Here is a 27,332-nt window from a genome sequence, read left to right as displayed (position 1 = left end):
TATTGGGATGACACTGTGACCAACTGAGTTATCCAGCCAGGGCGAAGCCAGTATCCTTGAGTACACTTATACAGAGAGAAGATAAATATGCATAGCAGTCCTTGACTTTTCTACCTGTCCCAGTGCAGCACTGCCAGTTGTATAAGTCTGTCTAATTCTGCGGCTCATTAGTAGGAAGCCTTCTAGCCTTGTGGCAAGTCTAAGCGACATTGTCCAACATCTCCTTGTTAAGGAACAAAGTCAATGTGCTGTTTCTCTCCTTAATCTTTTGTCGTACTTCTTAGATTGTTCTGAGTTCAGAAGTAGAGAAGTGTTTTTGGGGGCTCCCCAAACATTTTGAAGCAAGAGCATAAGAATAGTGGAGAGCCTGCAAGACACAGAAAAAGGGAGAAGAGCTGTGGATCTATTTTTAGACCCATCACCAGGGCAGAGTAAACCACGTCTACAAAAGGGCAGCTTGCTCCAAGAGCTTTAAAGGGAGAGGTTCTGGATTGTGCAACATCATCCTTTCAGCCTCACTAATAAGGTAATTGAGTCTCAAGATAGACAAGGGGGTGTATAGAGAGGTTAGATATGTTTGCTCATGGACACCCCTCCACACGTAAGATGTCGACAAAAGGTCACTGCCACCAATTCAATGCCACCAGGAATACCCATTCCCGGGAGCAGAGAAGGGAGAGAATTGACCTGAGTGAAAGAGCTAAAGTAAAGCAGCCTAAGTATTGCAGGGTTGAGCTCAAGTCTGGGAAACACAGCTGATAGTGTGTATCACAGAGACAAAAAGGAGGCTGGCTTATACAGAGAGAAGTTGCAGCTCCCATTCCCTGATTGGTCCATTCTATGCAAATGAGGACTCCAAATCCATATATTTTGGTTGGTCTAAATACCACTGCCTTGATTGGCTGACTCCCGGCATTCTGATTGGTTGTCGTGGAGCCCCTCTGATTGGTTGCTGAATATGCAAATGAGTACATAAGTGCACTGCTCTGACTGGACAGGGAAGGTCTCCGATCCGCTGGCAGAAAATGCCAGGACCTTATTTTGAAGGGTCCGCTCATCAGGCAGGACCACAGTGTGGGAGGCCTGGAAGTTCGTCAGCATGTGACATGAAGTGTGCGCGAGAGGACTCTGTATATAATGTCTGCCAGAGTCTAGTTATGAATCGGGGTCCTGTCAACCACCACAATCTCTGTTGACAGGTATATTCTTTCTCAGTTGAGAGAGACAATGTAGGGAATGGAGGATGAGAATTTTCCAGAAAAACAACAAAACACACACACACAATGTATGGTTCAACTGACTAAGTTTCTGCCCACTAAGTGACTGTAACATTTGAAGCTTGAATCCCTGAAAGAAATCTTGAGAGGAGATTTCTTTAATGACCTTTTTGGTGTATGTACCTAGATGATTTAGTTCCATGATGATGGTCTCCGAGATACCTGCAACACATAACTAAGAGTACTTAGCACGGCCTGTGATTTTACACATTCACTCTCTTATGCGAGCTCATTTCCAAGACCCCTAGGGTACCTCCGTGGGTCTGTGTACTGAGAGTACTCCCTTACTGTCTCTTTAAATCAAACAAAATTCTGGACGACAAGGCGCATGCTCTGTTCCAAAAAACTGGGCAGATTTTCGCCAATGGCCTGGGTCCATTCTTGGCAACCTCAACAGCTAAGGTGTCTCGCTCTTGGTTATGGGCGGAGTTTGGGGAGGGTGGAAGGGTGTGCAGAAGCATTTCCGGTCTGAGCGTCGCGGGTGCCATAGAAACCTGACGTCAGCGCGGCGACCATGACGACTTTTTACAAGAGACGGACGTGCCCTAGTGAGTTCAGCAGGTCCCACCTGCAGGTGTTTGGGACTCAGCGGAGGTTGGGTGTGCCCACGGTGGGGCTGAGCCATCCAGCGATGTCGGAGGACAGAGGGCATCCAGATCCAAGTCACCTCTGTCCCGCTTTGGGGTTCTGGGGGCTGGCGGCCCCGTTGGTAAAGGACTGCGGTCCTGCCAGGCCCTGCCGAGCGTGGTGACCTGCCCCAGGGGTGCCCTGCAGCTACTTTCCTTCTCAGCTGAGGGCCAGGGCGCGGGAGGTCAGACCTGCCAGGGCTCTCTCTGAGCCCCAGCTTCCCCCTCTGAGAACCGCGGAGGAGAATGCCTAACGCACAGGGTCGCCCTGAACGTGCAGTGATGACACGTGAGGAAGCCCTGGGCCCAGAGGTTGTTGCGGGATCCTGATGCCCGTATGAATTCAGGCCGCTGCTTACTCCCGTTCAACTTTGCTGTTAGGGGATAGAGGAGGGAAGGAGAAGAGGCTCTGTGAGAAGCCCGTGATAACATCTGGTTGTGAGCATCACTGCCCACGTGTATTCGTGTCATCGTCACTAACCCAGGACCTAGCACGCCAGACACATAGTGACCCCGGTAAAGCATAGTGATGCTGGATCTGTCTCTCCCCGTGCGGGTCCTCATGCCAGTGGCCGCATCCTGTCAGGGGTCTGAAGGAGGCGGGTTCCGAGAATCTATCCCCATGGCTGCTGAGGCTTCTACTCCAGATTCAAGGGCAGCGATCCCCGGGAGACCCCCAACACCTCACATCCGCAGTGGGACAGGCTGGCCATCTGGCTCGTGAGTTCATAGATCTGATAACAGCATCTAGTGCAATCGCTCCTGTGAGGTTCACCAACCAGCCTCTAAGTACAGAAGCTGCCTTGATCTCATGGGAGTGGGGCGGGAAAGAGGTTTAGCCTGTGGAATGTCATTCCATCAGCAGCTACCTGGTTTGTGCTAGCCCTGAGGCGCATCTTAAACATGTCCTCTTTTGTCTACAAGTAATAAACTGTCCACCCAGAAGGAGGAATGTGATCTTTAACATGAACTTGTTTTCCCTGGGTAATATTCAGTGATTTCCATGGCTCTTTTAGATGTGTGTTGAAATAGGCATTTGGTTAGAAAGTCTTCCTAAATATTTGACATTGTTATATAGTCTCTTCCCCGGTCGGCATCCATTCTATAATAAAAAAAATTTTTTAGGAAGTCAGGATTTTTCAAATATTCCTTTTCAATGTCAGTTAAAAGAAATTTTTATTTTAAGTAATAATTACTTTAGCATGTCTTATACTGATACCCAGCTATTATCTCCTAGAATAACCAGATACTCTTAAATATAGTCATGTTTACTTTTCCAGTGCCTAGCAGTTTCAGTTCTTTATTACCTGGCCTTGCTCCCCTTCACCTTGCTGTGTACCCAGGCAATCACTGATCTTCTCTCACTGTAGATTAGTTTTTGTGTCTTAGATCTTTATTTAAATTGAATCAAACTTTTTTGTTTGTTGATTTTGGTCTGGCTTCTTTCATTTAGCCTATTGAGATTCGTCCATAGTTTGCATGTATCAACAGTTCATTCCTCTTTATTGATGCATAGTATCCCAGTATATAGAAATTCTACAATTTGTTTGAAATTTGTTGTTTTTTAAACGAAAGCTCCAATCAACATTGGTGTATAAGTTTTTGCATGGGCATGTGCTTTCATTCTCCAGGGTAAATTCTTAGGAGTTCAATGGTTGAATCAGATGGTAGATGTAAGATTACCCTTGTTATGAAACTGCCAAACTAGTTGTACCATTTATCATTGCCACTAGCAGTGTACATGACTTTTGCCCTCCACAACCTTGACAATGCATGGTATGGTCAGTCTTTTTATTTTTAGCAGTTCTCGTGAGGATAGAATGGTATCAAATTTTAGTTTTAATGGATAATACCACACTACCTTGATTATGGTAGGTTTATAATGAGTCTTCAAATCCTGGCACTCTCCAACTTTATTTTTCTTTTTCAAAGTTATTTTTCATAACCTAGGTCCTCTGCATTTCTACATGAACTTTAGAATGGGTCTGTTGATTTCTTTAAAAATATTCACTAAGATTTTTATTGGGATTGCATTGACTATATAGATCAATTTGGGGGGAAGTGATATCTTAACAATATAGAGTCTGCTGAACCACCAAGATAGTTTTCTCTCCATTTATCTAGATTTTCTATAATTTTTTTGAGCAGTGTTTTGTAGTGGTCAATGAACAGGATTTGTATATCTGTAGAGAGATCATCCATAATTATTTCATACTTTTTGATACTATTGTAAAAGGCATTATTTGCCAACACAATTCCCAAATATTATATTTTTACTGAACTGTCAGCTGTCCGATGTTTAATAACAACCATTGCATGATCTTTTTGGTCAACAGCACAGGCTATTCTAGAATTGAAAAGATACTTGATGCGCAACATGAATTTGACTGTGTTTTTATATCAGTTTCTAGGCATTATTGGTAATGTGCTGATACCAGGGAGAATAATGTCACACAGAAAATTCTACAGGTCATCTCCAGAAAAATCCATCACTCAAAGAAAATACTTATGGTAATTTGCAACTTGATATGTGTGGTTAGAATTGAACCAGCTGAATTGTGTCGGTTTCTTTTGTCCCCCTGCAAATCCACCTCAATGAATTCCTGGGATCTTGGATGGTGAGACAGATAGAAGGAGAGGGCATGTACGTATATGAGTAAGTATATTTGTATGTGTGTAGATTGTGGAAGCTGCCAGGAGTCATTCTCGTGAGGAATACTGGAGTTGAATTACTGTGATAAATGTCCGTCCTATTTAATTCCTAGTACACCATAGGAACCAAATAACAGTAGTAGTAGTTGTTTTTTTCCCAGCTTCACTTAGCTAGCATGGTTACCATAGTGAGTCCTGACTGTAGTGGGGTTTGGCCCAGATTGAGCATCATTTTATCCTCTAGCCCGAATCACCTATTGCTATATGTGTCAAATATTGCTTTTCTGGTTTCCTCATTCTTTATTAATTGAAATTTGACTGGAAGTAGAACTTTCTCTTCTCCTTATTTATTTATTTATTTATTTATGTCATTATGACTCATAGGTTTCTATTCTGCTCTAAGTGTAGCTATCTGACACTATAATGATTTACTTTGATGCTCAAATTGTCACAGAATTGGCCAATGAAAGAGCCGTCAAGTTGGCTGCTGTTTCCATTTGACATCTCCTTGGGATTCTTTGGACATGTACTTTGTTCTCTGAGACTATCTCCAAATTTATAGAAAGGAAGTAATGAATCCCACCTCAGAGCATCTCTTTGAGGAACCGAAGAGAAAAAGTCTGCAACTAACACAGCCTACAACGTGTGGCATCTAGTGTGCCCTCACCCAATGTTAGTTCCCATTCCCACTTTGCCTCTTCATTCTGTCAGTGTGATACCTCTGGCATTACCATCATAGCCTGACTACCAGAGAGAACACTGGGACATGTAACAGCCAACAGGGACGAGCCCACATTTCCACCATGTGTGAGCTTCAACGTCACTGCTGTGAGGGGAGGGTCTGTGTGCTCAGCTGGGGAAGAGGCAAAGCATCATTGCACAGCTTCTAGTGAACTGAGTGGGACAGGAAGCACATCCTCACCCCTTTCCCTGCATTTCATGTGCTTTCCCATCCTCTCACGTCCCTCTCTGTTCCATGTGCTGTCTTTTCCCCTGACTCTCCCTTCTAGTGGAATGTCAGAGAAGGGTGTGGAGTCTGGGCCCCAGAAGAAGGAGCTGTAGACAAGAACCAGGAGTGATGTCAAGTGTGCTAGACGGTTCCTGGAGCAAGAGTGAGGAGTCCCATCATTGGGACTCTTCAGGTAAGTCACTACCCTTTCCTTCAGCATCTTCTGTACAGCAGTATAACAATACCCATTGCTGTTGACCGCCCAGGAACATTGCGGAGTTTAAGTGTGATCCCATGTAGGAAAACAATCTGTGGTTGTGGGAAGGAGGGAAGAACCGGTGCACTTTCGAGTAATTACATTAATGGAGCCCCACCCCCACCCCGGATACCAGGAAACTCTACATGATAGACGTGAAAGTAATGCTACACAAATGTTAGCTGTTTAGGTCAGGATTTCTCCAAGTGTGGTCCTCAGAACACTTCACTGAAATTGTCAGGGGGTGCTTGTTACGGTAGCAGATTTGCCCTGGCCGCGTTGGCTCAGTGGTGGAGCCTCGGCCCGCAGGCCAGTGAGTCCAGGGTTTGATTCCGGCTGATAGCAGGTACCTCGGTTGCGGTTCGTCCCCTGCCCTGGTCGGGGTCGTGTGGGAGGCAATCAGTCGATGTGTCCCTCTCAGGTCAATGTTTCTCTCTCCCTTTCTCTCCCTCTCCCTCCCTCCCACTCTATCTGAAGATTCTGAAGATTAATAGAAAAAATATCTTCAGGTGATGAATTAAAAAGAAAAAAAGATAGCAGATTCCTGGGCCTACCTATGCTCTGCTGTATCCAAAACAGGGTGGTTGGGTCAGAGATGTGCACATTTTGAACAGTTTCTCCTGTTGGTTGTGCTACTTATCCAAGTGTGAAAAGCACCTCTGTGGAGCAAGGAACTGTGCTTAAATTTTTTAATCTTTTGTGGTTTAATATTGGTGCCGGCTTCTGCATCTCACCTTTAAATATATGTGTCTGCTCCCAGCCGGTCGGAAATGTAATGTTAGAGTAGGTAGTTCTTTGATACATATGAGCAGGGCAGAGAGAGGACAAACTGACCAAAACCCCTGCTCAAATAAACTAGGGAAGGTGAGAACAGAAAACAAAAACAGCCGTCAGAGTTAGACAAGAACAGGGAAATGAAATGCAGTAAAGTCGACTCCCAGCACCGAAAGGACAGTATCTTGCAAGACATCAATAAGCGCAGGGAATTCTAAGAAGCGCACCAGCTAAGCAGACCCAGGAAATTCCAGGGAGCCCACCAGCTGAAGGACAATGGTGTAGGAATATTAGGACAAATTGTGGGAAGGGCAAACATAAGACAGAAGCCGGGACCTAGACCCATTCGGGGCCCTCGAACCTCATTCACCTCATTGGGGTTTGCCCCTCAGAGAGCCCCACGGATGTACTGTTGCTTGAATAAAGCTTCGCCACTTGCTGCAATCACCGGCTCTCGTGTTGAAATCTCTCCTCCGGGAGACGAGAGCCTGGTCTTGCTGATCCCCAGCACCGCTGACAGTTTCAGTTCTTCCTTTTTCAGTAGTATTGTTCAGTGTTTCACACGTGAGGGACCGCACTCATTTCCCAAGGCGGCCATAACAGAGCACTGGGGGCTGGGTGGCTTCAACAAGAGAAATGTGTTGTCTCCCAGTTCTGGAGGTGAGAAGCCTGAAGGCAAGGTGTTGCCAGGGCCATGCTCCCTTGAAACCTGTCGGGGGAATCTCTCTGTGCTGCTGCCAGGCTTCTGGTGGTTTGCTGACAATCTCTGAATTTCTCGTTTGCAGCTGTGCGGCTCCATCCTCTGCTTGTCATCACATGGCGTCTTCACGTGGCTGTCTTCCTATAAGGACACCACTCCCGTGGGTTCAGGATGACCTCATCATAACTAATTACATCTGTGACAACTATAGTTCTAAGTAAAGGTACGGTCTGAGGTCCTGGGGTCACGACTTCGACGTGTCCTTGTTTGGGAGACACAGTTCAACCCATAGCAGCCGCTGAAGTAGTTGCCGGAGACGTAACACAGTGAACAGGACAGTGCAGTGATCCTGGGGAGCTTTCCATTTAGCCTGGGAAAGCTGGCAGTGAGCAAGTACACACATCAGTAAGCAGGACCATTTTATATGGGGATGAGTGCTTTGGAGAAAATAAAATTTATTGAGTAGATAATGACGAGGACTGTGATTCGTAAAGGTGGTCCGTACAGCTCCTTCTCAGGGCGTGACACTTGAGCTGACTACTGAGTGACAAGCTTTACTGAAGTCACATGACGACTTTTTCTAAAATTATCAAAACTGTAAGAATCTGAACTTACATATATGTATAAAAACTGTAGCATTTATTGTTCTGATCCCGTGTACCTCACACTGTTCTAAGTGTCTTCACATATTAGTTCAGTTAATTGTCAAAACAAAAACCTGTTAACCTCAGGACGAAAGTTCACAGTGAGAGGTAAGAAACATTTATTTGAGATACAACAGAATAGCTGTTGTGAGGGTCCAGAACGAGTCACCCCAAGATGTGCCTCCGTGGTATGCAGGTTGTTTTCAGCTAAAGGTAATACCGGCTTCAGGCTCAAGAGAAAGTTCTGCCTGTCCCTTTAAGTACCTAGAAGAACTTGAATCTCATAGTAAGAGATTATCAGCCTTCACTCTTTGACCCACCTATATGGCAGGGAAAACTTGTATTTACTCAACATCTCTTCTTCTTATCATCCTACAGTAACCCTTTGAAGCCCCCAAGGTGCATTAACGTATCCCTAGTTCAGAATGCCTTATATACCTCAGTCCCCCTCTCTAGCTCTGAACCTGTGGTGCATGTGGGGATCTCTGACTCTCTTATGTATGTGGGATTCCCACACATACATATGTACTAAATTTGGTTAGTTTCTCTTGCTAATCGCTCTCATGTCTATTTGTACGTTAGACCAACGAGAAGAACGTCGGAGGTAGAAGAAATTATCTTCCTCCCCACACTCTTTACAAAGCACTGATTCAGGCAGAAACCCAAATCGTGTTCTGATTAGGAGATGAAAGCAAGGGGTATTTTATGAGAAAGGGAAGGGAACGAATTACACGTGTCAGCGTAAAACAAATGTGCAAACCTGTAGAGAAATTTTATAAGAGTGTATTTGAGCCAAAATGACGACATGTGCCAGGGAGTAAGATGTCAAATGCAGTGGAGGCAGGGCAGTTTTGCAATTTCTTTTATGCATTTGAAATTGAGGAGGGAACATAAGAAAGATTACAAGAAGGTGGGAGAGAGCAAGGTGCAATTGCATTACAGGATAATAAACAAGATTATATGCCCTCTTAAGGGTGCTCCTGCCTTGAGGGAAGGGTATTACTTTTGGCATTTCAAGGTGTGTTAACCTAGACGCACAGAACAATGGACAGGGCTGGCTTAAAAACCTTTCAGTAGCCCTGACTGGTTTGGTTTAGCGTTTTAGAGCACTGGCCTGCGGACCCAGGTTCAATTATGGGCCGGGGCACGTGTGTGGGTCGCAGGTTTCCCTGACCAGGGCAATGGAAAAATATCCTCGGATGAGGATTAACAAAACAGTAACCACAAAAACTTTCACTAAAGAAGTTACAGGCCTGGCCCTGACTTGTCTGGCTCAGTTGGTTGAGCATTGTCCCTGCACTGGGTCAGTTCCTGGTCCGGGCACAAGCCTGGGTGCGGGTTCTATCCCCAGTAAGGGTAAAAGAAGTTATAGGCCTGGGGCATGATTACTCGCCATGACCTGCCTAGTTAAGAGTTTATGATTAAAAGGTTTGAGCCGGCGGGAGATCACATCCACAAGCAAGGCCAGTGTAGAGCCAGATGGCTTTATTTCATACGCCTGGGTGCAGGCGGGCTGACTCCTTAACAAAGAGCCCAGCATGGATATCTCTTTGTTCTCTGGTTTTTATAGGCCCAAACTACAGAAACTAAACAAAACAAAACAAAACAAAACAAAAAAAACTACATTTAAAAAAAAACACCCACGTTTTCTTGGCATCGGGTAACTGGTGTCAGGACTGAGACAAGTTGTCTCAGGTAAGGAGTCTGCTTCAGCAGAGGTCTAGGCCATCATTAATCTCATTCTTTTTTAGGGTCCCTTCAAGTTTCCCAGGGCCACCATTAACCCCTTATCCTTATGGTTCCTCGGGGTGTCAGTCCCAGGTGTTTTGAAAACTGCTCCGGTGTTTACGTGCAGGAATAACTGGTCGGCGTGGAGTTTAATTCTGTTAAAACATTATTAACCCTTTCATTCAAACCTTATAATGATAAAAAAGGGAAAAGGGCAAAGTTTCTCTTTGTCTACTTCCTGCAGGGGTGGGGTTGACGTGGACTCCTAAAAAGCCTATGCCTTGCAATCCCCATTCTGCAGCAGATGTTTCACAGCTCCATGCTGGGGTGTCTTCCAGTTGGGGGCTAACCCCTCCATATGTGACCCAGACATCAGGGACCTTTGTGACCCCGACGGCCCCCTTAAGCAGTCACATGGATCAAGGTTGAAGACAGGTTTTGCTATTTCCTTTGTCATAACATTTCTTAAGACCTCCCCCGATACTCCATTCCTAAGTTCCCAGTTCCATTGGGGCCCAGGTCTATAAGGATTCCCCTGAAGAGTCATAACCAGAAAAATCAAAGTCCCCATAAACCCAAGAGTCTTATCTGGAGAGGCTGGAACCGTCCATTTTGCTTTTTCCCCCTCAGCCGGGAATGGTGCTGCCAGATGGGGATGCCGTTGACCTTGAGAGCAGTTGGTGCAGGCAGGGTGACAGTGGATAGTCCCTTCCAGGCCGGAGTTAGTCCCTGGGTGGTGAACTTCTCTACGCACATCGATTCCCCGGGCTGGAAGGGGTACAGAGAGTCTGAGGTGGGCACAGGCAGGCATCGCAGACATGTTTAGGGACAGCTTTCTGGGTGGACTGCAGGGCCTGCAAGAACTGTAAGAGGTGGAGGGGGAGCAGAGTGGTCCAGTATTCACCAGTTTCTAAAGTAAATTTGGTTAAGGTTTCCTTCAAGGTCCTTGTTCATGCGCTCTACCTGCCTGGCACTCTGTGGGCGGTAAGCACAATAGAGCTTCCAATTTATATCTAACCCCTTAGAGATATCCTGTGATGTCTTTGCTATAAGGGCGGGGCCATTGTCTGCTCCAAGGGTCAGGAGTAGCCTAAACCTGCTACTCCCTTGACTACATCCCAGACTGTTATTCCATTACCAAGGGCACGCTCTCCCTCTCTCAGTGTCCTGTTTTGTTCCCTTCTTGAGTATTCCTCCACTGTCCTGTCTTCCTGTAATATGTACGTCCCTTTCTTTTTATTTCCTCTGCATAATCCTTCTTTAACTTACATAGACCCTCTGCAACTTTCCTAGTTCTTCCCCTGACATGAACCCGAGAGCTTGCTCAATCTATCTGCAGTCTGCACACCCCCCAATTTTCCTTCTCCTCCTCCCTATTCAGACCCACACATTCCTGCTTTCCTCCGCCTTCTCCCTTTCCCTGTGACCTTACTGGACACTGCCTGCCTCTCAGGAGTTGAGTAAGCTTGGTATAACCTAGGTGGGTAGTCTGGTCATAATCATAAGTCTAATGCCACCTTGTATTCAATATCATTTTTCTAACTACCTTGGTCTGAGTGCTTTCAAACTTTATTGTTTATTTTGGCAGAAAGAGCTGCCACCCCCACTGTCTCCCTTCCCAGAGTGGGGGATGGTGTTGACATGCAGGTTAGGTGGGAACACAGGCAGCAAGATGGCTGTGGTCTGAAGAGCCCCTCCAAACAGATTAGGCACTACACACCAGTAAATCCAAGACTGGATCAAGGCAGAGCCCCCACCTTTAGCTAGTAAATCATCGAGTGTAATGCGATTATCTAGTACCATGCAGGCAAGAGAGTCGAGGGTTTTGAAAGAAGCTTGAAAGTTTCACCTGTATTTTTATTTATATCTGCCATGGTGGCGGTTATGTTTTTAGCTGTTATGGCATTGTAAGTGACTCCTATTATGAGGTGTCCCACTTGTATTTTTGTCCTAGGATGGCTTCTGGCTCAGGGCCTGATGAAGTTGAATTAGGAATGAAGGAATGGATTAGGGTATTGGCTGGGGTGACATATCCTATTCCCCATAAGCCATCTTGTTTTTCTGGGTTCAGGCATTGAATAGCAATTGCTCTTCGGGGAGCCGCAATGTCTAGTGCACCTAAAAACATCATCCCCGCTGGTAGGCAAAGCAGCCCAGTCATATTTGGGCCTAGGGAGGTGTTTGACAGACCCACAGTAAGGATCAAACACTTAAACCATGATAGAGGGAGGAGAGGGTAGTGCCATCACAGAACTGCACCCTGAATAGTGACTCATATTTTTGGTATGATTTCTTTTTTTTTTTTTTGGTATTGCATCAAGTCCCTCTGAGCTTGCATATATAAATTTTCACTGCAGGGGTTAGGCATATTATGAATAGTTAGTTTCCAGACGCCCCTCGCCCCTCATAAGGTTATAGTGAGAGAGAGAATACGTGAAGTCTATTTTCATGGTGTATATTCATACTGAGAATCGAGATCAAGGAGTTTTTATTTTTCTGCTCCGCAGGAGGTTTCTGTCCTCCCTGAGATTGCCTGAGGACACCTGCATTTATTGTTTGACAGGTGTAGGGCCCAGTCAAACTCCCCACCTAGCACTTTCCCCAGAGCAGGCCACGCCCAGCTGACACAGCTGAGCCCTTGGTGCCAGAAGCCAGAGCCCCTTGGGGCTCACTACCCCCCACCTCACTGGGTCATTCAAAAAACCTATAAGAGTAGAGGTATTTGAGAGATGGCCCACAAGGGGAGGGGCATGAGGGGGCGGGGCTTTTGTTAGGAGAGAAAGAAGATTCTTGGAGGAGACAAAGTAAAGCATGAGAGGGGTTGGTAGGGAGAGGAGTAAAGGTTAAAGTAGCATGGAGTTTAGAACGAATGTCTCACCCTAACAAGGCAGTGGGGCAGGCTGGTAATGCAAGAAAAGAGTGGAGAAGGATGTAAGGGCCTGAAGAACAAGTGAGGGTCTGGGTTGCCCTGGGTTGTAATGTTTGCCCATCAATACTCACAACTGAAACCCCCGAGTGTGGAAGAGTTCCCCCGAACTTGGGGAGGGCAGAGTAGGTTGCCCCGGTATTGATTAAAAATGAAGTTGGCCTGCCCTCTGCCATCAGAGTTACCCGAGGTTTGGAGTTCGAGGTGATGATCAGGGCATCCGTTCCTGGGCACCTTCATTCTTCAGCCGCAAGGCCAATCGGATCAAGGCCCGGATTGCCCGATCCGCCCGCCCGAGAAAGGGATGAGGACCGACTCTGTGCAGTCTGTCCACAGTCCGACTTCCAGTGGGGCCCTCCACATTGAGGACATGGCTTAGGCGGTGGTCGGGGGTTGGGGCATTGTGTCGCCCAATGGCCAGTCTGATTACATTTAAAGCAGGGATCTGGGGGTCGGCTCTGCTGATCCTGGTGGGCTCCTTTTTCTGTCTCCTGAAGGGGGTTTGCTGACCCTTTTGATCAGTGGGGGCTCTGATGGCAGAGGTCAGCATTTGGAATTCTGCTGTTCTTTGCTGTGTAGCCTCTTCATCGCGATTACTGAACACCTTAAAGGTTAGATTTAGAAGTTCCCCGTGAGGGGTTTGAGGGCCAGTTTTAAGTTTTTGTCCGGGGCCCACTGAGAGAAATCTCAGGTTTATAGTGGCAGTCCCTTCTGGGCTAGTTATTCTATCTTCTCATAGCTTGTGTAAGGTGGGGCAAAAGGTTTTAGGGTTTTCATTCTTTTCCTGGATGATTTCAGAGTAAGGGATCCTAGTTTGTATATATTTGGGACAAATCTGAGAGAGAGAAGGGGACATAAACTCTGACAGTCTCTTCAGTTCCCGCTGCTTCTCTCGGGCGGGCATTCGGAAACGGAGGCCAAGGTCGGGGGCTGGTAGGGACCAGAGATGGGTCCTGATCGCGTGTGTGAGCCAGAGTAGGAGGTTCAGGGTGGGGTGGGGGCCCACAGATGGGGCTGGAGGTCGAGGGCTGAAGGAGGAGGTGGTGCAGCGAGATCGCTGTGGCAAAGGAGGAAACGGGAGAAGTTAGTGTGCTGTCTTCAGAGGGACGTTTGGGAGGATTAGAGTGCAGCAGGAAGATTTGAGGGGGAGCAGGAGTTGCATAAAGAGGGGTGTGATGTGAGTGCAAAGGGGCCTGGATGTAAGGGACCTCAGACCATTTTCCTTGCCTTCGACAGAAATTGTCTAGATCAGTGACAATGTTGAAATTGAAGGCGCTGTTCTCAGGCCATTGTGACCCATTGTCTAATTTGTATGAAGGCCACGGAGTGTTGCAGAAAAAAATGAGTCACTTGGGCCATAGGTCCTGAGCGAGCCCTAGGGTCTGTAGATATTTGGGAGACATGCTAGGAGTGTTGTTGAGCGTTTCCCATGTTGCGGTGTGAGATGTCGTGGCCTAGCGGTCCGACGGATACACTAGTGGAAGGAGAAGGCATCCCCGCTTCTCCCCTAGAGTAGAGAGATGTGCAACTCACCTATATCAGGCGTCCCTAGATATACACTGAGCTGAGGGAACCTGGTTCCCGTGGAGCTTGTCCCGACCAGCGCTGGATTCTTGGAGGGAAGATCACACAGGAGTGCCCAAGCGACCTGGCTCTCGTGTCCCGGGCGGGGGATAACGAGACAGCCCAGAGAATGAGACAGGTAGACAAATAAACACTCACCAGTAAATTAGTGACCTGTGTTGATGCTGGATTGGCAGGAAAGGTGTGAGGTCCGGTATCCGGCTGAGGACCTGATCCATCCCCGTCCAACAGGAAGCCCAGAGGACTATGGGAGGCCACTGGTTGCCCCCTGTGTGGGATCCTCACAGGCCTCCAGGGTTTCTGCACCAAATAAAAGGTCTGAGCCACAAGCAAGGCCAGTGTAGAGCCAAATGGCTTTACTGCATACGCCTGGGTGCAGGCGGGCTGACTCCTTAACAAAGAGCCCAGCATAGAAATCTCTTTGTTCACTGGTTCTATTGGCCCAAACTACAGAAACTGAAGAAAACAAAACAAAAAACCCTACATTAAAAAAAAAAAGAAAACACCCTGGCCGGTTTGGCTCAGCAGTTAGAGCATCTGCCTGCGGTCCCGAGAGACCCGGGTTCGGTTCCCGCTAAGGGTGCATACCTCGGTTGCAGTTTGTCCCCGGCCCTGGTTGCTTGTGCGGGTGGCAGCCACTCGATGTGTTCCTTTCACATCAATGTTTCTCTCTCTCTCTCTGTTCCTCTCTCTCCCTCCAACTCTACCTGAACAAAAAATGGAAAAATGTCCTCGGGTGAGGATAAAAAAAAAAAAAAAGAAAGATCTCTTATCTTTTGAGAGGACCTGGAGGGACCTGGAGAGGATTATGCTAAGCGAAATAAGCCAATCGAAGAAAGACAAATACCACATCATCTCTCTTATTTGTGGAATATAGTGAACAAAGTGGGCTGATGAACAAAATAGACCCAGAGACATAGAAAGGAGTATGGTTGAGACTGACAAACCTCAGAGTAGCGGGATGGGGGGGGGGGTGGATGAGATGAACCATAGAACTTATATGCATTTGTGCATAACCAATGGACATAGACAACAATGCTAGGGGGTCTGCGGGTGGGGTAGGATGGGGAGGAGGGGGTCTAGGGGGGGAAAGGAGAAACATCTGTAACAAAAATAAATTAATAACAATTGGAAAAACAAAGAAAACAAAAAACAACAACAATAAAAATAAGAATTTATGATCTATTACAGCACCCCCTTTTCTTCCACACATAATAAAACCAAGGAATTTCTATGGGTGGTAATCTACTAAGGACGGATTTCTATTGATTCAGATAATCTGACATAGTGATGCTCATTCTACAGAAGGCCTTCAGTTTTCATTCCCATAGTCATAATGTCTGCTTTTCTGTTACCTTTGCAGAGTTGTTTGCAATACAGTGCTGCTTTAAGTCCAGTCCAAAGGTTATTTTGCCCAGGTTGAACATTCCAAGTATTTGAGGAATAAAGCTTGCAAGGCAGTTCCTTCCGGGTGGCAGATCCAGCTCCATTTTGCATTTTTTTTAATCCTCACCTGAGGACAGTTTTTGTTTTTGTTTTTGGTTCAGATAGAGTGTGAGGGAGAGAGAGAGAGAGAAAGATCGACGTGAAAGGGACACATCGAGTGGTTGCCACCCGCACGACCCAACCAGGGCCGGGGACAAACTGCAACCGAGGTACGTGCCCTTAGTGGGAACCGAACCCGGGTCTCTCTGGACCACAGGCCGATGCTCTAACCGCTGAGCCAAACCGGCCAGGGCTCCAGCTCCATTTTGAACTGGTTCCCTTTATATAATTTTTTCCACAGACCCATGAGGTAAGGACGATTGTTTTCCCCATCTTACACAGGAGTAAACTGAAGCACACAGAGTTGTTGTAGTTGTTGTTGTTTTTCACCATTCCAGGGCTCAGAGCGAGCTGCCTATCCCAGTTGTGCTGGCATGTTTATAACCCCATAACTGATGGTTGGTACATTCTTGGGCTGCTCCATAATTGAGGATTGGGAAAGTCACTGTGTGCCCCATCTGAACCCGTTGAGTCAAAATAACCTCAGTAAATGGAAATACTCCCCGAACCAAGAAATTGTTGGGAGCCGGCTACCTGTCTGACAGAGTCCACGGAGCCTGGAGGTCTCGAGTCGGAGACCTGACCTTCCCCACAGTCTCAAGGAATTAGCCTCGCACTGTGTTTGTGCAGCTCAGGGCTAAGTGCGACCAATGTACCTTGAAATACCTGAAATACCTGGGTGTTCCTGTTCTTCGTAAGGCAAACTAATTCTATACAGCATTGCTGTGGCCCTGGACATTATATCAAGAGGATCCTATTGTCTGTAAGGTATGAGAGGCATGTAATAAAGGATATCGAGGCTGATTCCGAAGACTCTGTCACAGGGGTGTTTGGAATCAGACGCCGGCTGGCCGGCTAATAAACGGCTCCTATTTGGACTTCAATTCTCTCGTGGTCTTTCTTCTACTCTGGCGTGCCACAACATTTGGAGGCCCCAGGGCTGATCTCTGAGACCTAGGGATCAGTCGTCGGCCAGCTTTGCTCTCTATTTGACTTTAATTTGGCTCTGGCGGTCTCTCAATTCTCTCACGCCACAACACAATGTGTCTACAGTAGAATCTATAAGTGATGTAATGTCTGACCATTTTCCTTGTGTCCGTCTAAGAACATCCAAACCTGTAGAGAACCTTTACAAAACTTTATTTGAGCTAAGCAGAGGATACTCCTAGAAGCAAGATCTCCACAGACGGAGAGAAATGCTTAGGAAAGTAACAGTTTGCAGTTTCTTTATGCACTTGATATAAAAGACGGAATGGAAAGAAGATTACATCAAGGTGGTGAAACCAAGTTTTGGTGTTCTGGTCTGGGTTTGTTGTCTTGCAAAATCAAAGAATGAGTTCACGGACAAAGGGGTAAGTGAAAACAAAGTTTATTTGAAAAATAGACAGACTCCCCACAGTGGGAAGGGGCCCAAGTGGGTGGCCAATGAGGCTCCTGTGTCTAGGGGTAGATATATGCCTTGATAGCTTCCGATTGGTCCTTTCAAGGAATTTTGCCGAGGCAACACCCATACATTTTAAAGCATGTGTTTCCCATCTGACTGGGTTTAGCCCTAGGTCATCTAGCTCTAAATTCCTATGAGCCTTCTGGAAAAAGCATATGTGAGCATGACTGATTTTTAAAATCTTGCCCTATCAAGTGAATTGGGGCAGCGTTGATTAGCAAAGATATATATTGTCCCGTAACGTTCCCTAGCTGGAAGTGGACAGGTTCTGATTCAAAAACAAGCATTGAGCCCTGGCCGGTTTGGTCAGCAGATAGAGCGTCGGCCTGTGGACCAGAGAGTCCCAGGTTCGGTTCCTGCTAAGGGCACGTACCTCGGTTGCAGTTTGTCCCCGGCCACGTTGGGGTCATGTGAGTGGCAACCACTCGTTGTGTCTCTCTCACATTGATGTTTCTCTCTCCCTTCCTCTCTCCTTCCCACTCTATCTGAATATAATTGCAAAAAATTGTCCTCGGGTGAGGATAAAAAGAAAACAACAAGAAAACAAACAAACACAAAAAGCACTGGTTATATATTCCTGACATTTGTGCAGAAGCTTTACTCCCAGGGAAGAGACAATGTAGTCGGGTGTGGTTAAGAAAAAATTAAGTACTCCAGGTATCCATAGGGGCCTTAGTGGCTTCCCTTTGTTTTTCTCTCTCTCTCTCTTTTTTTTTTGTCAGTTTCAACTTCTTCCACACTATTAGTGAGGCGGAAGGGAAACACCTTTGGAGTAACCCTATGCTTGCTTTTGGTGTCACCCCCAAATCCAACCTTGGTTTTCTTTAATCCTTTTTAAGGTCACCTGGTTTTCTTTTCTTTTTTTTTTTTTTTTTTATCCTCACCCGAGGACATTTTTACACTGCTTGTTCAGACAGAGCGGGAGGAGAGAGAGGAAGAGAGAGAGAGAAACATCGATGTGAAAGGGACACATCGAGCGACTGCCACCCGCACGACCAACCAGGGCCGGGGACAAACTGCAACCAAGGTACATGCCCTTAGCGGGAACTGAACCCGGGTCTCTCTGGACCGCAGGCCAATGCTCTAACCGCTGAGCTAAACCGGCCAGGGCAGGTCACCTGGTTTTCTACAACAGAAACATGCTCTCTAGTTTTGCAGCAGAACTCATTCAGCAATCCTGTTGCCTTGCTCCCAGAAACCAGTAGGTATATTCATTGGAATAACTCAGAATCGCCACCACTATATTCTTTCACAGTAAATAAAATTCATTTGCAAACTCATCAGGGTCCCAAAATAGGAACTATACGATCAATCTCCATTCCCCTCTTGCCTGAAACAAGCCTTTCAGTTTTTTGTGGGTTTGTTGTTGTTGTATAATTGACCTGTGCTCCTTCCAGGAGCTTCTAATTTGCATTTCTATAAATGGGGGCTGTGGGTTTCTGGCCTTGGAGGCACAATTTCCCCTGTTGATTTTAGTTGTCTTTTGAGATCTGTAGAGTCCGAATCAACCTCCAGATATACCGTGTACTGGGTTCTGTCTGTGTGCTGAGCTCCAAGTCATCTCAAACTTACCCACTAGTCTCAGCCTTCCCTTCCCGTGGTCCCATCCCTCACTGCCTCAGCTGCCTCTATCTCCTCAGTGGGAGGTAGCAAAACCAAGATGGGATAACAAGATCATTAAGGTTATGTGTTCTCTTGCAGGCTTTAGAAGGAGGAATATGAAAGGGTCATTTCAAAGGTACATCAACCTAGACGCACAGAAACAACGGACAGGGCTTGCTTAAAGCAAAGATAAGCCTTTCACTAAAGAGGTTAGATACCTAGGGTGTGAGTATCTACCATGAGGTTCCCGGTTATGAATTTTTGATCAGATAACCCTGTGAGGTTACTTTCCACACAACTTCATTTTTGGTCTACACTTATAAAAACCAAAACGAGCCAATACTTTTTTCTTTTAATAACTTGTTTACTTGTACAGTCAGTACTATATGTTTGGGGTTTCGCAGGTGAAGCAATTAGTGACTGAAAGAAGTAAAAGTATGCATACTTACAGAGTGACAGAACTAGGGTTTGGACCTGGTCTTCTCTCCAGACCCACACTCTTAACCAGTACTTTGAGGAAGAAGAAAGAGACATTTCTTGAGCTATCAGCCCATGGTGCGTGATGTTAGTTCAGGGCCATATCATTTAGGTGGAAAGTATGCTTCAGTAGGTATTTCCCCATATACAGAGGATATTTACTTAAGAAAAGAGAGAAGATCATAAATGTAAAACCAGAAATGTAATAATCGTCACAGTTACTCTGCATTAGACAATTTGGCATTTTCTCTTTTCTATTTTGTTGTAGGCTTGTGGTGGGGAGTGTCTCGGTGTGGTTTTAAGTTTAATTTCTCTGAAATCTTGAATTCACCTAAATGGCCTCCTGTCTTTTTTTTTTATTATTATTTATTTATTTATTTATTATTTTTTTAATCCTCATCCGAGGACATTTTTCCATTTTTTGTACAGACAGTGTGGGAGGGAGAGAGAGGAAGAGAGAGAGAGGGAAACATCAATGTGAAAGGGACACATCGAGTGGCTGCCACCCGCACGACCATCCAGGGCCGGGGACAAACTGCAACCGAGGTACATGCCCTTAGCGGGAACCGAACCCGGGTCTCTCAGGACCGCAGGCCGACGCTCTAACCACTGAGCCAAACCGGCCAGGGCTGGCATCCTGTCTTTTAAATCTTCCACTTATTTGCTTAACAAAAGGGGTTTGTTCTGTGGAATTTGAACTCTAGATTCCAGGTTGTATCTCTGTGTGTTTTTTATTCTGTCCCTCTGGTTTATTTTTTATTTATTTATTTATTTATTTATTTATTTATTTATTTATTTATTTATTTATTTTTATCCTCACCCGAAGACATTTTTTTTTTCATCCTCACCCGTGCACATTTTCCCAATTTTTATTCAGATAGAGTGGGAGGGAGAGAGAGGAAGAGAGAGAGAGAGAAACATCGACGTGAAAGAGACACATCGAGTGGCTGCCACCCACATGACCAACCAGGGCCGGGAACAAACTGCAACCAAGGTACGTGCCCTTAGCGGGAACCGAACCCGGGTCTCTCTGGACCAAAGGCCGTTGCTCTAACCGCTGAGCAAAACTGGCCAGGGCCCGAAGACATTTTTGCATTTATCTTCAGATAGAGTGGGAGGGAGAGAGAGAAAGAAACATCGACGTGACAGAGACACATCGAGTGGCTGCCACCCACACAACTCCAGCCGGGGTCAGGGACACACTGCAACCGAGGTACGTGTCCTGAGCGGGAACCGAACCCGGGACCCTCGGTTCCGCAGGCCGAAGCTCTAACCGCTGAGCCAAACCGACCAGGGCTCTCCCTCTGGTTTAAATTGGTGATTACATGTATAAATCTTGCTCAGTTTCAGTTTTTTGGGAAAGAGAGCCTCAGCTGTGTTGTACTTCCCTTAGTGTTGCATACAGTAGAAAACTCTGGACATCCTCTCGTCTCTCCTCCGGAGTCGTTGATATTGATCACTGGGTTCAGGGGTTGTCACCAAGATCCATCCATTATGAAGTGTGCCATCTACCTTTTAACTCATGCTTTTTGTAGTCTCTTCCAGATTATTGCCTAGATCTACATTTCATTCAAGGTTGTAAAAGGGTAATGTTTTGCTTCTATACCTGCCTCTGCATTTATTAGCTGGGTTTTATGAAACAAACCTCCTGTCAGCAACTACAAGGTTGCCCTGAGGTCCACGCAGAAGGGAGGGTGAACACTGAATTGTTTCGCAGTATTTCCAGTTTCCAACACAATGAATTGTTTTCTTGGGACCCTCTAAAGGTGGACAGTACATTGGTTTTGGTATTGTGTTTAATTTTAGAGTGTCATCCTAAGCTCCAGGTGTTTATATATTTGATGTTTTAACCCTTAGCAGACATTAATATTTTCAATGTTTAAATTGCTCCGTCATTGGCCTGTGGGGGCTTCTTCAGGTTAAACTTTTGTCTTTGACGTGCTTCCTGGTATGAGCCTTTGGTCCTGACTCAGCTGGTACAATCCCTCCCCTGACTTGCATCAGCTGTTGTCTCCAAGGAAGCTCGGTTCCTTTTAGGGGAAATGGTTTTAGAGGATTCAGTCTGGGGACCAGAGATGCTCATTGCCCTTGAGGCAGTCGTTGTCTCCCTGTACCTCAGGGATGTTTCCAGTCTCAAGTAACAGCTTCCAGATTTCAGAGGATCTACAATGTCCTCCTCAGGAGGAGGTTTCAGGGAGCAGCCTCGACCCAGGCCCCCAACCCCGCCTCGGAGCTACTGTGCCCTCCGCCTCCCGCCCGGCCCTGCCACACTTCTCCACCCCTGGCTGGGCCTCGGAGCGCCCCTGCTAGGATTCAGGGTCGGGAACTACAGTGTTATTTGTTTGTTTGTTTTTTTGTTAATTGTCAAAGGGGATATTTTTTCCCATTGAGTTTTAGAGGGAGTGGGAGGGAGGGGGGAGGGGGAATGAGAGAGAAAAACATCCATGTGAGAGAGACACATCGCTGGTTGCCTCCTCCATGCACCCCCACCCAGGAGGGGATGAAACCTGCAACCCAGGTACGCGTCCTGACTGTGAATCAAACCCTCGACCCTTCGGTGGGGGGGCCAGCACTATAACCAGTGAGCCACACTGGCCAGGGCGGGAACTAGGGTGTTTGTCAGGGCGGGAGCTGTTGCCTCCCCAGGCCCAGGGCGCGGCTTCAGCTGAGGTCCAGCTGGAGACAGAAAATCCTGCAGAGCTGCAGAGCTTCAGCTATGGCCCTGGCCAGTGTGGGCCAGTGGCTAGAGCTTTGGCCCAGGCACCGAAGGGTCGCGGGTTTGATTTCTGGTCCAGGGTGCATGCTTGGAGTTTTTTTTTTTTTATGGAAAGTATGGGAATATCTGCAATCAGGTGAGATCCCGAGACTCTGTATACCAGGTATATGGCCACCTGGTCTCCGTCCTGACTGGCAGGGAGAGTCGGGCTGAGGAGAGGGGGCTGGTCTGTAACATGCTCTGCTCTGCTGTGCAGCCAGACGAGTCTAGAGGAGACAGGGAGACAGACTTGCCCCTCGCAGCAGCAGAGAAAGCCATGTGTCTGAGCTAGAGCAGGAGTGACCAGTATATTGTCCATTCAGAGGGCCTGTACACTGCACGGTCCCAGATAACGTGCTGGTTTCTGCCTCGGAGGTTTCCAGCCGTACGAGGGAGACCAGGTGGAGGCGGAGTACTGGGTCTGGCCGGGCATGAGAGGCAGCGAGACTGTACCTGTGAAGCTGCTGAGGTGCCCGTGTATGGACAGGGTAGGTGCTGACCCTCACTCGTCCCGGGTTCTCCTTGGCCTGAGGAGACTCCATGTTCTTTCTGAGAATGGTGTTTCCTTGAGGACATCATTGGAGATGGCCCTGGTGTGCTGTTGTAGCTAAGTCCCAAGTTGAGTACTTTACCCAGAAGTACTCCATGTCCTGATTATGGGCAGTGAGTGGAGTGGGGTTCAAGACTTGGCCTTGCTCGTAACACCCGGTGTGGTTTAGGGCATGCAGGCTGGCACTGCGGTAGGGGTGGCCACGTGCCTGGGGCGCTGGCTCTGAGGTCCCCGTGCACTGCCGTCACCTTCAGGGCATGGCCTCTGCTCCGAGAGCAGGGTCCCCACCCCCCTCGAGATGCCCCGTCATCTTGGGTCGTGGGGCCCAGGCGAGGTGAGGCCGTGGTCACCGGGCCTTTCTGTTCTGGGGCCAGCCGGGGTGGGCTGGTTGGGAGAGGCTTTCTGGACCCTGTACTCGCAGGTCTGCATTTCCAGCCTCTGTGCAAGAAACAGGGTGATCGAGGATGATCTCTTTTCCACCTTGGACTCTCTGAAGCTTCCTGAGGGGTACGTGCTACGTGGGGAGAGCCTTGTGCGTGACCTCGGTGAAGAGGTGGTAAGGGGACCCGCTGCTGGCTCCAGGGAGGGGAGGCCGGCTCAGGTGTGCTTAGACGAAGCCGAAAGCTGGCCGTCCACATCCCAGGTGGCGCGATGGTTGGAGGGAGGGCATCTCCTGGAGGGTATTCATGGTCCTCCTGCTTCATCAGCAGTGGAGTTCAAGTCTTCCTCTCGCCCTCAGTCTGACCTGGGTGGTTTGCTTATCTGGTGGGCTTTATAGCTTGTTCTTTACCCCGTTGGCTTTCTGTAGGACACACTGGACATAGTGAGTTCTTAAATGACTGAACTTCCCGTTCAGTGTCCTTGTGTGGTGCCCTGGTGGCCTCCACCTCCAACAGGCATGTTTGCAAAGCACAAGGGGCTTCCCACCATGAACAACAGCTGCCCTTTCCTCTGCCCTCTCCATCTGCTTATCCTCCTTAGCATTTCTTTCCCGTGAGCTCCCTCCACAGGGTCCTTAATTACTCCATCGATTGTCTCGCCTCCCCACTAAAACAAAAGCTCGTTTTCTGCCGCATATGGAACACCTGGTTTTGTGTCGGAGAACTTGGGAGCGGCTCTAGGAGGGGCAGAACGGCAGGGATAGACTGACTGCCCCCTCAGGCCGTGGGCGTGGGGTGAGGCCAGCCTGGCACTGTCCTGTCCAGTTGACAGGTTGAGATAGCCTGGGGAGTGCATGAGTTTGTGTGGGGCTTGGGGGTACAGCCTCTTCCCATTGTTGCACTTGGGGTACAGGGTGTGTTCGCACGGTGCAGATGAGGACAGGTAGGTGGACCTGTGGTGCCCCGGCCACTACTTCACCTGGCTGGTCTCAGGGTGACCCTCCCACATGGTGACCCTTTCCCGTTGCTCCCACCACCTCTTGTATTCCTGACAGCCCTGCCCAGCCCCCGAGACAGCCCATGACCCACAGGGGCACCCAGAGGCACTGGTCAGCAAGAGGTCAGCAAAACGTGGCTGGTGTGGCCTTCGAGGTGTCACAGCACACGACACGAGTGTCACTTGTGTTTAAGGCAGCAGGGTTGGTTAGCTACCTGAAGCCCATTTGACGATGGGGCACCTTTGAAGAATGAAATCAAGAAGAACAACAACAACGTTGTAAGCCCGGCCGGTGTGGCTCAGTGGATTGAGCGTAGTCCCATGGGGTGAGAGGTCCTGATTCCATTCCCAATCAGGGCAAGTGCCTGGGTTGCAGGCTCGATCCCCAGTAGGGAGCGTGCAGGAGGCCACCGGTCGATGTTTCTCTCTCACAGCGATGCTTCTGTCTCTCTCTCCTTTCCCCTCTTAAAAGAAAAATCAGCCCGGCCGGTGTGGCTCAGTGGTTGAGCGTTGAGCCACGCACCAAGAGGTCGCCGGTTCGATTCCCAGTCAGGGCACAGGCCCAGGTTGTGGGCCTGATCCCCAGTGGGGGGCATGCAGGAGGCGGCCAATCAATGTCCTCTCTCATCGATGTTTCTATCTCTGCCTCTCCCTTCCTCTCTCTCTAAAATCAAGAACAAAAATTTTTTAAACATCAGTAAAAACCTATTTAAAAAAGAAAGAACGACAACATTGTCTGCCTTTGCCATGTGGCTGGGAGATGTGGGGACTACCCAGACTTTAACTGGGTGTCACTCAAGAATGCTGCAGGTAAAAAAGGAAGAAAGAAAGAAAGAAAATCTCTAAAAAGAAGTTTTAAAAAAAAAAATTGGCTGCCAAAACAACCTGACCTGTGCAGATGTGATGGCATTTCACAGCTTGTCCTGTGCAGTGTGAATGCTTACCCTCTGCTATAGTCACTGATGGCTTAGCTCAGGGACCACTCAGAACCCACTGGGGGACAGGTACTACTTACTTCCTTCAGTATTGGAGAATCCTGAAGTTCAAATCACATGTCGCCCAGCAGCAGTTTAACATAAGCTATCGTGGGCTTTTACTAACTTGCAGGCTCCAGCTGAAGGAAAAATCTCTTAAAGGAGAGTGTTTCGTGGCTCTCAGACTCTGGGGTTGGACCATTGTTTGAATCCCTGAACTTCTACCGGGGAGCTGTGTGACCTGGGCCAGTCTCTTAACGTCTTTGAGCCTTGGTGGCATTTGGAAAGTAACAGTCCCTCCCGCACGTGGTAGTGTGGCCTATAAAACGTGCAGTGTCTGGCACAGAGCAATCCGTAAGTGACCATTCGTCGTTAGTCTCTAAAGGGGTGTGCTCTGGGGGTGGAACCTAAAACACGGGGGTGAGAAGTTACCATGGCCTGCAGGCAGCGCTGCGTCCCGATGTTTGGGTTTAAATTACAGGAACTTTGAAGAACCCCTGGCTGTGGTTCGTGGTCTACCGAGCAATTTCCTAGTGATAATTGGTCTGACCAGAGGATCAGACGAATGCAGGTATTTTAATTCCCTGGTCAGTTACTTCTGTTGGAATATTAATAACTCTCACTGTCCGTGAATATCTCTGAAACAGGAGACATTCCTGTCATCAAGTTAGTGACCCAGAGTGCCTGCCCTGGTTGGAGCAGGCACCCTTGGCACTGCAGTGTCTGCACTGGCCTGACCCCCGGCACGGTCCAGCTGGGCAGGCTCCATGGGCCCTGCGCGTCTGCCCTGTCTTTGCTTCCCTCCCAGGACAGGGTGTTTATCTGTTCATGCCGAGGACCCCGCTGTGCCAGGACCTCCTTCCTCAGCTGAGTTTGCAGCCACCCTAGGCTCTAAGCAGACACGATCTGTTCGCTCAGCCTTTGGAGGCTGTGGTCAGAGGGAGCGTTCAGGCCATTTACCTGAATGTGTGTAGGGGAGGTGATCTGTCCCCTTCTCTTGTTCACGTTAGTAATTAATGCTTTGCTGTCACTTACTGAATGCCCTCTGCTTTCCACATACACTTCACACGTGTGCTCTCATGCAGTTTGGCCCCACACTCATGGGAGAAAGGTGCCCCCGTTTCTCAGTGTGAGGTGATGGCCTCTCTGGCGCTGCTGCAGCTGCTGGCTCTGAGGTGTCCTGGGGCATTCTTGCTGGGGAGCTGAGCTGAGCTAAAGGAACTCACACGTGTGGTGACCGTTCGAGGAACAAGGAAGAGGGTACTCCCGTCCACTCAGACGCAAGCGAGCAGAGTGAGAGAGAACGGGGCAGGGCCGGTGCCGGGGCCCGACCTAACTTGCCTCAGGTAGCACCTGTCAAGTGACAGAGACCACCGCACCATTTGACACTTGAACGTTCCTGCACTTCTCTAGTTTCTGTTTTCACACATTTCCCCCCTCCCACCATTATGTTGCCGCATCAGACTTGCCCACAGCATTAGTGATGCTCTTCCTGCCGGTGGCTGACTTGGTGACTCCCAATAACAGCCCTTCCCAGGGAAAAGCAGAGCTTGAGGTGACACTGACCTTCCCAGCGAACTTACAGGCTGACCACGGGAAAGGAGGACCCGGACGGAGCAGCTGTCACCAGCGTGTTCTGTGGCTGTGGCTGTGGGTCCCAGTGGTCCTGTCCTCATCAGCACAGCAGTCAGGGTTCAGTTTATCGGAAGCTTAAAAACAGTTGTTTCATACTGATTCCAGGGATTCTTGAGTATCCAGCCCCATCCTCCTGCTGCAAGTGAGGCCACTCTGCTCCCTGCTGTGTGGACTCTCAAGGACCTGGTGAGACCTGATGGGGAGGACAACCCCCAAGCTAAAATAAACCTTGGCACACTACTGACGTAGGCCAGCAGCTGATGTGTGTGTGTTACTTGTGGTGATTGAATGAACTTGGATCATTCTCAAACAGGAAAGGATGTCCAAGTAAAAATATCTTGTATCCGATGCCTGGGTGATTAAAAATAGTTTCTAACTGTGAATGTCTTTCTTAGGAAACTCAAGAAGACAACTTCCAAGTTTTTCTTCCACAGTGTGCAATGCTTGAGAGACTTAAGAACTGTGTGGAGCAAAAACCCGACATGCTGACTTTTCAGCCATTACTTGCAGAGGTAAGAAAAGTGTCTAGTGTGCAACACTGACTCATCACCACACTTGTGTTTTCTGACAAATCAGGAGGAACTGTCTCGGGTTCAGGCCTCAGGCTGGTTCATATTCACCCCAGGCAGCTGGGAATTTCAGGACGATGAGATGGGCCATTGCTGTGTTCCTATGGAGATAGGTGCTCATGTGAATAAGGCACCAGGAGGCGACCCACGTCCTGGGGCATTTTGGGGCGAGGGCAGGATGGGTGCCGGTCCCCTCTGCCAACAGCCCAGGCTCCTTCTGCTAGGCCTGTGGCCTAGCCTCTTAACAGCTTTCCATTCAAGGTAACCTCTCAGCAGCCCAGCAGAGGA

General features: G+C 48.0%; 1 long non-coding RNA gene across 1 annotated transcript; it reads left to right on the top strand.

Annotated features, from left to right (window-relative positions):
• The first annotated feature begins 4,305 nt into the window (after window positions 1–4,305).
• Window positions 4,306–26,982, top strand: LOC118636522. Its single transcript, XR_004960661.1, has 4 exons — window positions 4,306–4,414; window positions 5,566–5,697; window positions 7,320–7,457; window positions 26,871–26,982. It is a non-coding gene; the product is annotated as an uncharacterized LOC118636522 (long non-coding RNA).
• Window positions 26,983–27,332: the final 350 nt, after the last annotated feature.

Source organism: Molossus molossus, unplaced genomic scaffold (genome assembly GCF_014108415.1).
Source record: "Molossus molossus isolate mMolMol1 unplaced genomic scaffold, mMolMol1.p scaffold_m16_p_2, whole genome shotgun sequence".
NCBI lineage: Eukaryota > Metazoa > Chordata > Mammalia > Chiroptera > Molossidae > Molossus > Molossus molossus.
Note: the sequence above shows the minus strand (reverse complement) of the source record. Positions and strands in the feature narration are given on the sequence as shown.